This window comes from Dendropsophus ebraccatus, chromosome 5, assembly GCF_027789765.1.
Source record: "Dendropsophus ebraccatus isolate aDenEbr1 chromosome 5, aDenEbr1.pat, whole genome shotgun sequence".
Taxonomy (NCBI): Eukaryota; Metazoa; Chordata; class Amphibia; order Anura; family Hylidae; genus Dendropsophus; species Dendropsophus ebraccatus.
Genome location: NC_091458.1, coordinates 26079330 through 26093921, shown reverse-complemented (window position 1 = coordinate 26093921; position 14592 = coordinate 26079330). Strand labels below are relative to the sequence as shown.

The following is a 14592-nucleotide window of genomic DNA, read 5'->3' as shown; positions in this document are numbered from 1 at the left end:
ATCCACAGGGGTCCGCAGAATCTCCGGTATCGTCTGGCTCAGCTCAGGGAAAGCGGGAGTCGACTTCTGAGCGGTGCTCCTTGTCAGCGGCGCGGCGGCCATCTTGGTGCGGTGCTGGGCTGTTGGCGGGTTTCGCCGGTCAGAGCGGGCAAAACGGGCCAGAAAGGTTTGGGGTGTCACCTCTGGCGTGGAGGGGGTCCTCCGAGACCCGGTGGGCATAACGGGGTAAGGGTATTGCGTGTGAAAGTCCCGATAATGCAGAGCGGTGCCCGGAGCTAAGAGCAAACGCGTCCTCACACAGCCATGCTCAAGCCACGCCCCCAGGGTTCCATTGATTCTAATGGAGTCACGTCATGGAGGGGCTGAGGTTTCTTCCCACTAAGGGTGGGTCGGCCCGCCTCCAGTGCTTCTGCCTGGGCCTGGTGGTACAGTCACTTTAAATCATAAAAAGCAAAGTTGGTGAGGGGATTACTTTAAACGGCATTAGAGTCTCTCTCCCCATGCTGTTTAGCCAAACAGCAGTCCTTTTATTTTTTGAGGCCATGGAAAAGCATGGAATACCTGGGAGCAGCTATCCCACCCATCTCTTTGCCTGCTCCAGTAAAGCCGGATCACCTGTGGAAACAGCTGATGCATTTAATAAGTGTCAATAACCTACAGTTACTGTCTAAAGCTACCGGTTCACTTCAAGGCCAGGCTTCTCAGTGACACGTATTTGTCCTCTAAAATGACATTTTGATGAGCGTCAGTCGGTCAGCACTGTCAGTTGACAGGCGGCTGCGCCTACTTGTGATGATGCCCCCAGCTGAGCTAAAGACTCTTTCAGACATAACGCTGCCGGCAGGACAGGCCAGCATCTCCAAGGCGTATAATGAGAGGGCGCCAAGGGATCGGGGAGGACAGGGTTGTGGTCGGCCAGGTACTCCCACAACATCCGCCGATACTTGTCCTTTCTGTTCATGCTAGGCCCTGCAGTGATGGCGAGGGGGTCCCACGAAGGTGTCCCATACTTTGGAGAGTGTTCCCCTGGCTGCTGTGGACCTCATAGATGTTGTCCGGCTTTGGGAGGAACTCTCTTTTCTGCCGCCAGCAATGGAAGGTTGGAATATCTCTGTCATATTCTGCAGCAGTTCTCTCTGGTACTCAAGGAATCTGGTGGTCCTCTCAGCTACTGGAATGAAAGAGGAGATGTTATCTTTATACCAGGGCTCCAGCATTGCGAAAACCCAGTATATCCAGGTGCAGCATTGGTCTTTAAAAAGTGCTGCACCACCAAATTAAAAAAAATTATAGTTTATCATACTAATTATATAACTTTTTTTTTCTTCAACAGAAATACCCACGGACTTTGAATTGGAGGCAGCATGCCGGTGCATGTCCTCTCGCCTTTATGCATCGAGTCACCTGATGAGAGGCCTGCAACTTGAGCTTGCAGAAATGCAGCAATGCTGGCAAGGCGACGCCAAAGGCAGAGTTAATTTTTTTTCTTCTCTTAAAAATTCTTATTTTATTGTTAATAAAAATGTTATTTGTGTATGCAGTGTTTGTCTTTATTTTTTGCATTCCTTTTTATCATCCACCTTGCTGCATGTTTTTCTCTATGGGACTCCCCAGTATATTATACAGCCAGGGCCGGATTAAAGGGAGGGCACCAGGGGCACGTGCCTTGGGGCCTCCACCACTTAGGGGCCCCCACCAGCAGGAACCCTTGTAGATCGGTGCTGCTTACCCATGATATCAGGCTATCTAATAGGACCCTAAAACAGTGGGCAACAGCGCACAGAAAGTGCTGTGTTCTCACATTGCCTTATTAACACAAATACAATGTGGGAATACACTCTGATACTTAGCCCTCCCTGCTCCTGTCTCTAGGGTCTGTCATCTTCCTCTGCACTGCAGCCTCTAGTGACCGTCCCGTGCGCAACAAAGGAGGATGCTAAGCAATACAGCCAGGAGCGAGGAGGGGCCTGTGCTAAGTCGCCTACAGTAAGCTGCCATCTGTATAGATCGTGGCATAGTTTATCTTTTTATTTTGGGGGGGGGGGGGTTGCCGCCCGGGGCCTCCACCAACCTTAATCCGGCCCTGTATACAGCCCAGTATTAGGCTCCCAGCATGTTACTCACCGTGGCGTATCTCTAAACGGATCTGTCTCAGCCGCTCTGGCCTGAGGTCCGACCATTTTATTTGGATCTGTCTCCACAAGCCAACTATTATTTTGTTGATAATTTTTTTTATGCAGATTGGGATTTGAAACTGATCCCTTTGTGAGATCGTAATCCATTCTGTCAATGATTTGGACCAGGTATTTGGCTTCAGCAAAACCGAATGGGGGGGGGATCTTTGGGCCATGTTTTCTTTTCAGCTCTGCAAATACGCGGGGGCCTAACATTCGTCGTGCATATTGCGTCATACATACGCAGGAGCGAGCGCGTAATATATACGCACCACATAATACATACGCAAGTACCGCGCGTAATATATACGCTAATATTACACACCACCTAATACGTACGCAAGTACTGCTAGACCAAAAAGTACACTTCTACTTTATGTTCATGTACCCTGACATGCTTCCCCTGCTGTCCCATATGCATTCCAGAAGTGTTTGCATCATTTCCTGAGGTTCAATTGTGCACTTGGTGACCTCCTACTGGTCGAATCTTGATTTCCAGGTCCCAAGGATTTTTCTATAATGGGATTCGATATTCGTTCGAATAGTCGAATATCGGGAGCTATTTGAATCGAATCAAACATTTCACATGGACAGAGGTGGCAGCAGAGAGCACTGTGTCAGACTGCAAAGAATACACCACTTCCTGCAGGGCATACAGCAGTTGATAAGTACTGGAAGACTTGAGATTTTTAAATAAAAGTAAATTACAAATCTATATAACTTTTTGATATTAGATAGACATGACTGTGTTGAAATGGGAGATGAGGAAGTAGTTTTGGGGAGAGCCTGTGAACTCCAAAAGCAGTACCTACTTTTAAAGGGATATGAAGCTTTAAAATGGTACTCTGGCAAAAAAAGAAAAAATTCTAATTGAGTACCTCTTTATGGCTTCATATGCCTTTAAAAGTAGGTACTGCTTTTGGAGTACACAGGCTCTCCCCAAAATTACTTCCTCATTTTCCATTTCAACACAGTCATGCCTATGTATAGCCAACACATATTCATATTGTTGTATTACCTTGAAATCCTGTTTCTTAATCACTTACACAGCAGGGCAATTAGAGACAACACAATACTCCCCATTACCATGAAACCAGATCCCGTCATTTGCATGGTCTACAACAGCTCCATGTTGTCTGAACCTACAACAGAGAGAGAGAGTCAGTTAAAGCCATCAGATCCGCCTTCAGGTCATATTCATCACAGTCCTTTTCGTTTGTACATATAATACATTCCTTCTTGTGTCTGTGTTTTAATGAGGTACAGGGGTAATATTTTCTTTCTTTCAGATCAACTGGTGTCAGAAAGTACTTATCAGCTGTTGTATGTCCTGTAAGAAGCTTATTCTTTCCAGTCTAACACAGTGCTCTCTGCTTCCACCTCTGTCCATGTCAGGAACTGTCCAGAGCAGAAGAGGTTTTCTATGGGAATTTGCTACTGCTCTGGACAGTTCCTGCCATGGACAGAGGTGGCAGCAGAGAGCACTGTGTCAGACTGGAGAGAATACGCTGCTTCTTGCAGGTAATCCAGCAGCTGATAAGTATGGGAAGACTTGAGATTTTTAAATAGAAGTGAATTACAAATCTATATAACTTTCTGACACGTTAATTTAAAATAAAATAAAAAAAAAACCTTTACCCTTTAATCGAATAATTTTTTAACACTTAAAGGGGAACTGCAGGAAGAGGTTAAAAAATGAAAGTTCTGCAAAAGCATAAAGCATTACTTACCTATCTATTCCAGTTTTGAAACTAACAAATATGTATTTGTTTGGGGTTTTTTTTGGTTTTTTTTGGGGGGGGGGGGGTTCTGTTTTGTGTTTCTGTATTTCCAGGTTCAGCAGTTGTACACAGTACTACAGGTTCCAGAATGCAATGCTTTCCCTCAGCTGTTCATCACAGTCCCCCACCCTGCCCATTCCCCGCCAAAATCTGTTGCAGAACATCTAGGCTGTGTTCACACATTGCAGTTTCATTGTGCTACTGAATTATTTGAAGTATTTTATCATTTCTTTGTTGTTCCACCCACACAGCACACTGTATTCTCTACCTGTAACACCACACAGCACTGTATTCTCTACCTGTAACATCACACAGCACACTGTATTCTCTACCTGTAACACCACACAGCACGCTGTATTCTCTACCTGTAACACCACACAGCACGCTGTATTCTTTACCTGTAACACCACACAGCGCTGTATTCTCTACCTGTAACACCACACAGCACACAGTTACTACCTGTAACACCACACAGCACGCTGTATTCTCTACCTGTAACACCACACAGCACGCTGTATTCTCTACCTGTAACACCACACAGCACACTGTATTCTCTACCTGTAACACCACACAGCACACTGTATTCTCTACCTGTAACACCACACAGCATGCTGTATTCTCTACCTGTAACACCACACAGCACGCTGTATTCTCTACCTGTAACACCACAGCACACTGTATTCTCTACCTGTAACACCACACAGCACACTGTATTCTCTGCCTGTAACACCACACAGCACGATGTATTCTCTACCTGTAACACCACACAGCACACTGTATTCTCTACCTGTAACACCACACAGCACACTGTATTCTCTACCTGTAACACCACACAGCACGCTGTATTCTCTACCTGTAACACCACATCACGCTGTATTCTCTACCTGTAACACCACACAGCACACTGTATTCTCTACCTGTAACACCACACAGCACGCTGTATTCTCTACCTGTAACATCACACAGCACACTGTATTCTCTACCTGTAACACCACACAGCACGCTGTATTCTCTACCTGTAACACCACACAGCACGCTCTATTCTCTACCTGTAACACCACACAGCACGCTGTACTCTCTACCTGTAACACCACACAGCGCTGTATTCTCTACCTGTAACACCACACAGCACGCTGTATTCTCTACCTGTAACACCACACAGCACACTGTATTCTCTACCTGTAACACCACACAGCACGCTGTATTCTCTACCTGTAACACCACAAAGCATGCTGTATTCTCTACCTGTAACACCACACAGCGCTGAATTCTCTACCTGTAACACCACACAGCCTACTATATTTTCTACCTGTAACACCACACAGCACTGTATTCTCTACCTGTAACACCACACAGCGCTGAATTCTCTACCTGTAACATCACACAGCACACTGTATTTTCTACCTGTAACACCACACAGCACGCTGTATTCTCTACCTGTAACACCACACAGCACGCTGTATTCTCTACCTGTAACACCACACAGCACGCTGTATTCTCTACCTGTAACACCACACAGCACACTGTATTCTCCACCTGTAACACCACACAGCACACTGTATTCTCTACCTGTAACACCACACAGCACACTGTATTCTCTACCTGTAACACCACACTCTATTCTCTACCTGTAACACCACACAGCACGCTGTATTCTCTACCTGTAAAACCACACAGCACGCTGTATTCTCTACCTGTAACACCACACAGCACGCTGTATTCTCTACCTGCATCACCACACAGCACGCTGTATTCTCTACCTGTAACACCACACAGCACACTGTATTCTCTACCTGTAACACCACACAGCGCTGTATTCTCTACCTATAACACCACACAGCACGCTGTATTCTCTACCTGTAACACCACACAGCACGCTGTATTCTCTACCTGTGACACCACACAGCACGCTGTATTCTCTACCTATAACACCACACAGCACACTGTATTCTCTACCTGTAACACCACACAGCACACTGTATTCTCCACCTGTAACACCACACAGCACGCTGTATTCTCTACCTGTAACACGACACAGCACGCTGTATTCTCTACCTGTAACACCACACAGCACACTGTATTCTCTACCTGTAACACCACACAGCACACTGTATTCTCTACCTGTAACACCACACAGCACGCTGTATTCTCTACCTGTAACACCACACAGCACGCTGTATTCTGTACCTGTAACACCACACAGCACTGTATTCTCTACCTGTAACACCACACAGCACGCTGTATTCTCTACCTGTAACATGACACAGCGCTGAATTCTCTACCTGTAACACCACACAGCCTACTATATTCTCTACCTGTAACACCACACAGCACACTGTATTTTCTACCTGTAAAAACCACACAGCACGCTGTATTCTCTACCTGTAACACCACACAGCACGCTGTATTCTCTACCTGTAACACCACACAGCACACTGTATTCTCTACCTGTAACACCACACAGCACACTGTATTCTCCACCTGTAACACCACACAGCACACTGTATTCTTTACCTGTAACACCATACGGCACACTGTATTTTCTACCTGTAACACCACACAGCACTGTATTCTCTACCTGTAACACCACACAGCACACTGTATTCTCTACCTGTAACACCATACGGCACACTGTATTCTCTACCTGTAACACCACACAGCACGCTGTATTCTCTACCTGTAACACCACACAGCACGCTGTATTCTCTACCTGTAACACGACACAGCGCTGAATTCTCTACCTGTAACACCACACAGCCTACTATATTCTCTACCTGTAACACCACACAGCACACTGTATTTTCTACCTGTAAAAACCACACAGCACACTGTATTCTCCACCTGTAACACCACACAGCACACTGTATTCTCTACCTGTAACACCATACGGCACACTGTATTTTCTACCTGTAACACCACACAGCACTGTATTCTCTACCTGTAACACCACACAGCACACTGTATTCTCTACCTGTAACACCATACCGCACACTGTATTCTCTACCTGTAACACCACACAGCACTGTATTCTCCACCTGTAACACCACACAGCACGCTGTATTCTCTACCTGTAACACCACACAGCACACTGTATTCTCTACCTGTAACACCACACAGCACTCTGTATTCTCTACCTGTAACACTACACTTTATTCTCTACCTGTAACACCACACAGCACGCTGTATTCTCTACCTGTAACACCACACAGCACACTGTATTCTCTACCTGTAACATCACACAGCACACTGTATTCTTTACCTGTAACACCACACGGCACGCTGTATTCTCTACCTGTAACACCCCACAGTGCTGTATTCTCTACCTGTAACACCACACAGCACACTGTATTCTCTACCTGTAACACCACACAGCACACTGTATTCTCTACCTGTAACACGACACAGCACGCTGTATTCTCTACCTGTAACACCACACAGCACGCTGTATTCTCTACCTGTAACATCACACAGCACGCTGTATTCTCTACCTGTAACACCACACAGCACGCTGTATTCTCTACCTGTAACATCACACAGCACGCTGTATTCTCTACCTGTAACACCACACAGCACACTGTATTCTCTACCTGTAACACCACACAGCACGCTGTATTCTCTACCTGTAACACGACACAGCGCTGAATTCTCTACCTGTAACACCACACAGCACACTGTATTTTCTACCTGTAAAAACCACACAGCACACTGTATTCTCCACCTGTAACACCACACAGCACACTGTATTCTCTACCTGTAACACCATACGGCACACTGTATTTTCTACCTGTAACACCACACAGCACTGTATTCTCTACCTGTAACACCACACAGCATACTGTATTCTCTACCTGTAACACCATACGGCACACTGTATTCTCTACCTTTAACACCACACAGCACTGTATTCTCCACCTGTAACACCACACAGCACACTGTATTCTCTACCTGTAACACCACACAGCACACTGTATTCTCTACCTGTAACACTACACTTTATTCTCTACCTGTAACACCACACAGCACGCTGTATTCTCTACCTGTAACACCACACAGCACACTGTATTCTCTACCTGTAACACCACACAGCACACTGTATTCTTTACCTGTAACACCACACGGCACGCTGTATTCTCTACCTGTAACACCACACAGCACGCTGTATTCTCTACCTGTAACACCACACGGCACGCTGTATTCTCTACCTGTAACACCCCACAGTGCTGTATTCTCTACCTGTAACACCACACAGCACACTGTATTCTCTACCTGTAACACGACACAGCACGCTGTATTCTCTACCTGTAACACCACACAGCACGCTGTATTCTCTACCTGTAACACCACACAGCACTGTATTCTCTACCTGTGACACCACACAGCACGCTGTATTCTCTACCTGTAACACCACACAGCACACTGTATTCTCTACCTGTAACACCACACAGCACACTGTATTCTCTACCTGTAACACCACATCACACTATATTCTCTAACTATAACACCACACAGCACTCTGTATTCTCTACCTGTAACACCACACAGCACGCTGTATTCTCTACCTGTAACATCACACAGCACGCTGTATTCTCTACCTGTAACTCCACACAGCACGCTGTATTCTCTACCTGTAACATCACACAGCACGCTGTATTCTCTACCTGTAACGCTGATATTGAAATAAAGTAAAGAACTTTTTGAATTTTTTTTCTTTTCATTTCCACGCACATATTATGATCAAGCATCTGTTATCTTTAAAGTTGAGCTGCACAATAAGGCTCTGGTCCTCTCTGCCATTTAGCATCATTTACTTGTGTTACTGCATCATTTTTGTGAATACGCTGCAGTACTGCAATGACACTCCAACATGTGTGAATACAGCCCTAATTTCACTGCACACTTATATCAGTGTAACACCTGCTTCTAGCTGGTCAGAGATGGTAAATCACTCACGGGATTGGGGGATCCAGTAAAGCCTTCTGTGACATCACGCCCTGCCCCGTCTGCATCATCAGCCTGATCTCAGCAAACACACACAATGTGAGACAGAGGCATGGAATATTTGTCTCCTAAGGGGGGATAGCAGAAGGAGCAGGAGACAATGTGGATTTGCACAGAGGCCATTTTTCTTTACTTCCTGGATTTCAAACAGCTACCAGTGTGGCAGAACCGTACAGATATGGTAATACATTGTATAGACACATATATTTAACTTTTAATGTACTTTTAATAGAAAACATGTTCTCCTTATCTGAAGTTCCCCTTTAATAAGGAACTCAATAAGTAAAGAAGTGAGAATGTTAGATCTTCTCATAGTAGAATAACATTACATCATATATCATAGCAGAGAAATGACATAAACTGGAGACGTGCCGTCCGATGTACACACACATGGCACTTGCACCTGAATGGGGAAGACCCCCCTGTCCTCTGGAACCTTTGAAATGTTAAACATTTGTCTGGTATCCTCATTAGCAATTTAGAAGACAACCACCACCACCACCACCACCACCACCACACACACACACACACACACACACACAAACACACACACACATTCATATTACATTTGCAGATACATGCTTTAAAGGGGTATTTATATTAAACAGAAATACCTTTTTTTTAAATAAATTTACATAACATCAAGAAAAGGTAAATTTTTTCTTAAAGGGGTCCTCCTGCGAAAATATTTTTCTTTCAAATAAACTGGTTTCAGAAAGTTATATAGATTTGTAATTCACTTCTATTTAGAAATTTCAAGCCTTCCCATACTTATCAGCTGCTGTATGCCCTGCAGAAAGTGGTGTATTCCTTCCAGTCTGACAGTGCTCTCTGCTGCCACCTCTGTTCATGTCAGGAACTGTCCAGGGCAGGAGAGGTTTTCTATGGGGATTTGCTGCTGCTCTTGACAGTTCCTGACATAGACAGAGGTGGCAGCAGAGAGCACTGTGTCAGACTGGAAAGAAAACAGCTCATAAGTACTGGAAGACTTGAGATTTTCAATAGAAGTAAATTAAAAATCGATATTACTTTTTAAATCCAGTTGATTTGAAAGAAAAAGAGTTTCGCTGGAGTACCCCTTTAATGTTTTCATGGGCTTGCAGCAGTAAGGGGTGACACTTCACTGCACGGATCGTGTGAATGAGCCCTAAGACGTTGATGACGCTGCTGGATGCAGATACCGATCCTTCCCGAATGTCTATATAATGCATATTAGCATTATAATAGACATTACACTTGGGGAAGCTGTCAGTCACCACTCCCTCAGCTTCACTGAGTGCATTGGCAGCAGCACTCTTCACACAGACAGCTTCCCCTGTTGTCACATCTATTCTAATGTTAATATTCACTATACAGACATTAGGGGAGGCTCAGTATCACTAATGCTGCACATACATATGTAACTGGGCCAGCACCAGGGCTGGCCTCCCAAATTTGCAGTTCAGTTGCATTTCTTTGTATCTATAATTAGAATCTAATTGATTATGTGATCTCTGCAATTATATTGGGCTTCTGATCAGTATTACTGGGCTTTATTGCACAGGGTCCAGACAGTCAATTCAGACACCACTGCAGAGTCATATAATCAATTAGACGCTTACTAAAGAGCTTTTGATTTGGGGTCTGTATTCATCTAGGCGGTCTGGTGTGGGGTCTCTATTTGGCTGGACAGTCTGGGGGGACTTGTCTGGGATCTATTTATAAATGGTGTAAAGCCCCTATTACAGGGGGGGATGGAGAGGACCAAATGAGTGCTGTCAGCACTCGCTTGCTCCTTGTTCCCCGCTCGCTGCTGGCGCTATTACACGTGTCAGCAGCGAGCAGGTAAAAGAAGGTGGGTGGTGGGGGGGGGGACTACCCGGGGGATCGCTAGATCGTCTGGGCAGCCCATAGGTTATAGCAGTGGTCTGCTGCCGCCGCTCCTATTCCATGTGGCAGCAGCAGCAGATCGCTGCTATTTTAGGGTCCATTTACACAGTTAGATTATCTGACACATTATCTGCCAAAGATTTGAAGCCAAAGCCAGGAACAGACTATAAAACGAGGTCATAAAGGAAAGCCTGAGATTTTTCCTCTTTTCAAATCCATTGGCAGATAATCTGTCAGATAATCTTTCTGTGTAAATGGACCCTAATGCTGGGTTTACACGGAACGATTATCGTTCGAATTTTCGCTATAACGATCGCATTTGAGCAATAATCGTTCAGTGTAAACACAGCAAACGATCAGACGATGAGCGAAAAATAGTTCATTTTGATCATTAAACACGTTCTCAAATCGTCGTCCGTCGTTCGCTAAATATTCGCAGATCGCTTCGTGTAAACAGTCTTTCAAAGATTCACCCTATGTGAAAGATGGGCCTAAACGATCTTAAAAACGATCGCAATAACGATTTTTCTTACGAATCTTCTACCGATTTTTCTCAGTCTAAATGCTGATCGTTATAAAAATAAAATCGTTGCTTCAAAATCGTTAATCGTTCGATTGGGCGAATTATCGTTCCGTGTAAACCCAGCACTAGTCGTTTGTCTTTCAACGTGTTGAAAGACAAACCACTGCAACGATCAGCCGACATTGTTCATGTCGTCTGATTGTTGTCATTTATTATACCAGACGATTATTGGCCGTAACGGACGATAACCGTTTCGTGTAATAGGGCTTTAAGGTGTGGGGTTTGTATTTATCTAGAGGGTCTGGCATATATTTCTTGATGGGATTTGTATTTATTTGGGGTGTCTGTATTTTTCTAGGAGGTCTAGTGTGTATGTATTTAGGGGTTTCTGGTGAGGGTCTTTGTATGCTTTTTATGGGGGTCTGCTGAGGGTTGTGTATTTATTTAGGTGGTCTGTTAAGGGGTTGGTTTCTAGGGGGAACTGCTAAGGGGGCTGTATTTATTTTTGTATTTATGTATGCAGTCTGCTAAGGGGTGTGTATGTATTTAAGGGGCCTGGTGAGGGGTCTGTATCTATTTAGGTGGTCAGTATTTAGGGTGCCTGGTCTTAGCTCTGTACTTATTTATGGGTTCTTCTGAAGGGTGCATATTTAGGTGGGGGTCTGATCTGTGTATTTATTTAGGGGGTCTGTATTTATTTAAGCAGTCTGTAATTAGGGGGGCTGCTGAGGGTCTTGGATTGTATTTATTTAGGGGGTCTGGTCAGGGTGTGTATTTATTTAGGGGGTCTGGTCAGGGGGTCTGTATTTATTTGGGTCTACTGAGGGGTGTGCATTTATTTAGGGGGTCTGGTCTGGGGTCTGTATTTATTTAGAGGGTCTGTATTTATTTAGGGGGTCTGGTCTGGGGTCTGTATTTATTTAGAGGGTCTAGTCTTGGGTCTTTGTTTATTAAGGGGGTTGCTTAGGGCTATGTATTTATTTAGGGGGGCTGTATGTAGGGGGGCTGCTGAGGGCTGTGGATTTATGTAGGGGGTCATTATTTATGTATGGGGCTGCTGAGGGCTGTGTGTTTATTAAGGGGGCTTCTGAGGGCTGTGTATTTATGTAGGGGGTCTACTGAGTGGTCTTTATTTATGTAGGGGGCTGTGTGTTTATTTAGGGGGTCTGGTTTGGGGTCTGTTTATTTAGAGGGTCTGTATTTATGTAGGGGGCTGCTGAAGGCTGTGTATTTATGTAGGGGGTCTTTATTTATGTAGGGCGTTTTTGAGGGCTGTGTATTTATGTAGGGGGTCTTTATTTATGTAGGGCGCTTTTGAGGGCTGTGTATTTATGTAGGGGGTCTTTATTTATGTAGGGCGCTTTTGAGGGCTGTGTATTTATGTAGGGGGTCTTTATTTATGTAGGGGGCTGCTGAGGGCTTTGTATTTATGTAGGGGGTCTACTGAGTGGTCTTTATTTATGTAGGGGGCTGTGTTTATTTAGGGGGTCTGTATTTATGTAGGGGGTCTTTATTTATGTAGGGGGCTGCTGAGGGCTGTGTATTTATGTAGGTGGTGTGGTGAGGGGTCTGTATTTATTTAGAGCAGTGCTTCTCAAACTTTTTCTACTGAAGCCTCACCCAACAGACCAAGGCAATGCCTGGGCCTCACCAGACTGACCAAGAGGGCACCTGGGCCTCACTATCTGTGGTGGAAGTCTATTTAAAAACTGAGATAATGCTAGGGCTACCTTTCACCTGTCTCCGAAGCTCTATATACTAATAAATTAAGTACAAAATACATTCATTACGTTGTTAAAATGGAGATTTCAGCAAACAGCAAAAGGACTGTACAGATCACAGTTACTTCGTGAAAACTGGCTCCTCAGCTGGGCCTCACCAACTAGGGGGCGCCTCACTGGTGAGGCCCGCCTCACAGTTTGAGAAGCACTGATTTAGAGGGTCTAGTCTTGGGTCTGTAGTTATTAAGAGGGCTGCTGAGGGCCATGTATTTATTTAGGGGGTCTTTATGTATGTAGGGGGCTGCTGAGGGCCATGTATTTATGTAGGGGGCCTTTATGTATGTAGGGGGCTGCTGAGGGCTGTGTATTTATGTAGGGGGTCTTTATGTATGTAGGGGGCTGCTGAGGGCCATGTATTTATTCAGGGGGTCTTTATGTATGTAGGGGGCTGCTGAGGGCTGTGTATTTATGTAGGGGGTCTTTATGTATGTAGGGGGCTGCTGAGGGCTGTGTATTTATGTAGGGGGTCTTTATGTATGTAGGGGGCTGCTGAGGGCTGTGTATTTATTCAGGGGGTCTTTATGTATGTAGGGGGCTGCTGAGGGCCATGTATTTATGTAGGGGGCCTTTATGTATGTAGGGGGCTGCTGAGGGCCATGTATTTATGTAGGGGGCCTTTATGTATGTAGGGGGCTGCTGAGGGCCATGTATTTATGTAGGGGGCCTTTATGTATGTAGGGGGCTGCTGAGGGCCATGTATTTATGTAGGGGGCCTTTATGTATGTAGGGGGCTGCTGAGGGCCATGTATTTATGTAGGGGGCCTTTATGTATGTAGGGGGCTGCTGAGGGCCATGTATTTATTCAGGGGGTCTTTATGTATGTAGGGGGCTGCTGAGGGCCATGTATTTATTCAGGGGGTCTTTATGTATGTAGGGGGCTGCTGAGGGCCATGTATTTATTCAGGGGGTCTTTATGTATGTAGGGGGCTGCTGAGGGCTGTGTATTTATTTGGGGGGTCTTTATGTATGTAGGGGGCTGCTGAGGGCCATGTATTTATTCAGGGGGTCTTTATGTATGTAGGGGGCTGCTGAGGGCTGTGTATTTATTCAGGGGGTCTTTATGTATGTAGGGGGCTGCTGAGGGCCATGTATTTATTCAGGGGGTCTACAGAGGGGTCTTTATTTATTTAGGAGGTCTGCTGAGGGCTCTACATATCCTTTTTGCAAACCCCTTCTACTCCCTTGTCTGTATCTCCTGGGTGTCCCTCCTGAGAGCTCGCCATGTCCGTGCTATGTAGATATGACCGTATTACACCTGTGTAGCAGACAGACAGCCCACCATTGTGTCCCTGTGTGATGTATACAGGAGTCTTTACACACCGCATTGTTTACCACAAGCTTCCCTACAACGCATCCCCCCTCCTCCTCCTCCTCCTCCCTGGTTGCTATGCAAAATAAACTCTCCTAGCAACCAATCACCACACGACTCCGTTTAAACGCGTGACGTAACGAAAGTGGGCGGGCGC

The 14592-nt window shown here is 45.3% G+C and overlaps 1 long non-coding RNA gene across 1 annotated transcript; it reads right to left on the bottom strand.

The window, feature by feature from the left end:
* Window positions 1-883: 883 nt before the first annotated feature.
* Window positions 884-14526, bottom strand: LOC138792365 (uncharacterized). Its single transcript, XR_011363134.1, has 3 exons — window positions 14447-14526; window positions 3193-3316; window positions 884-1171 (listed from the first exon to the last, which is right to left on the bottom strand). It is a non-coding gene; the product is annotated as an uncharacterized lncRNA (long non-coding RNA).
* Window positions 14527-14592: the final 66 nt, after the last annotated feature.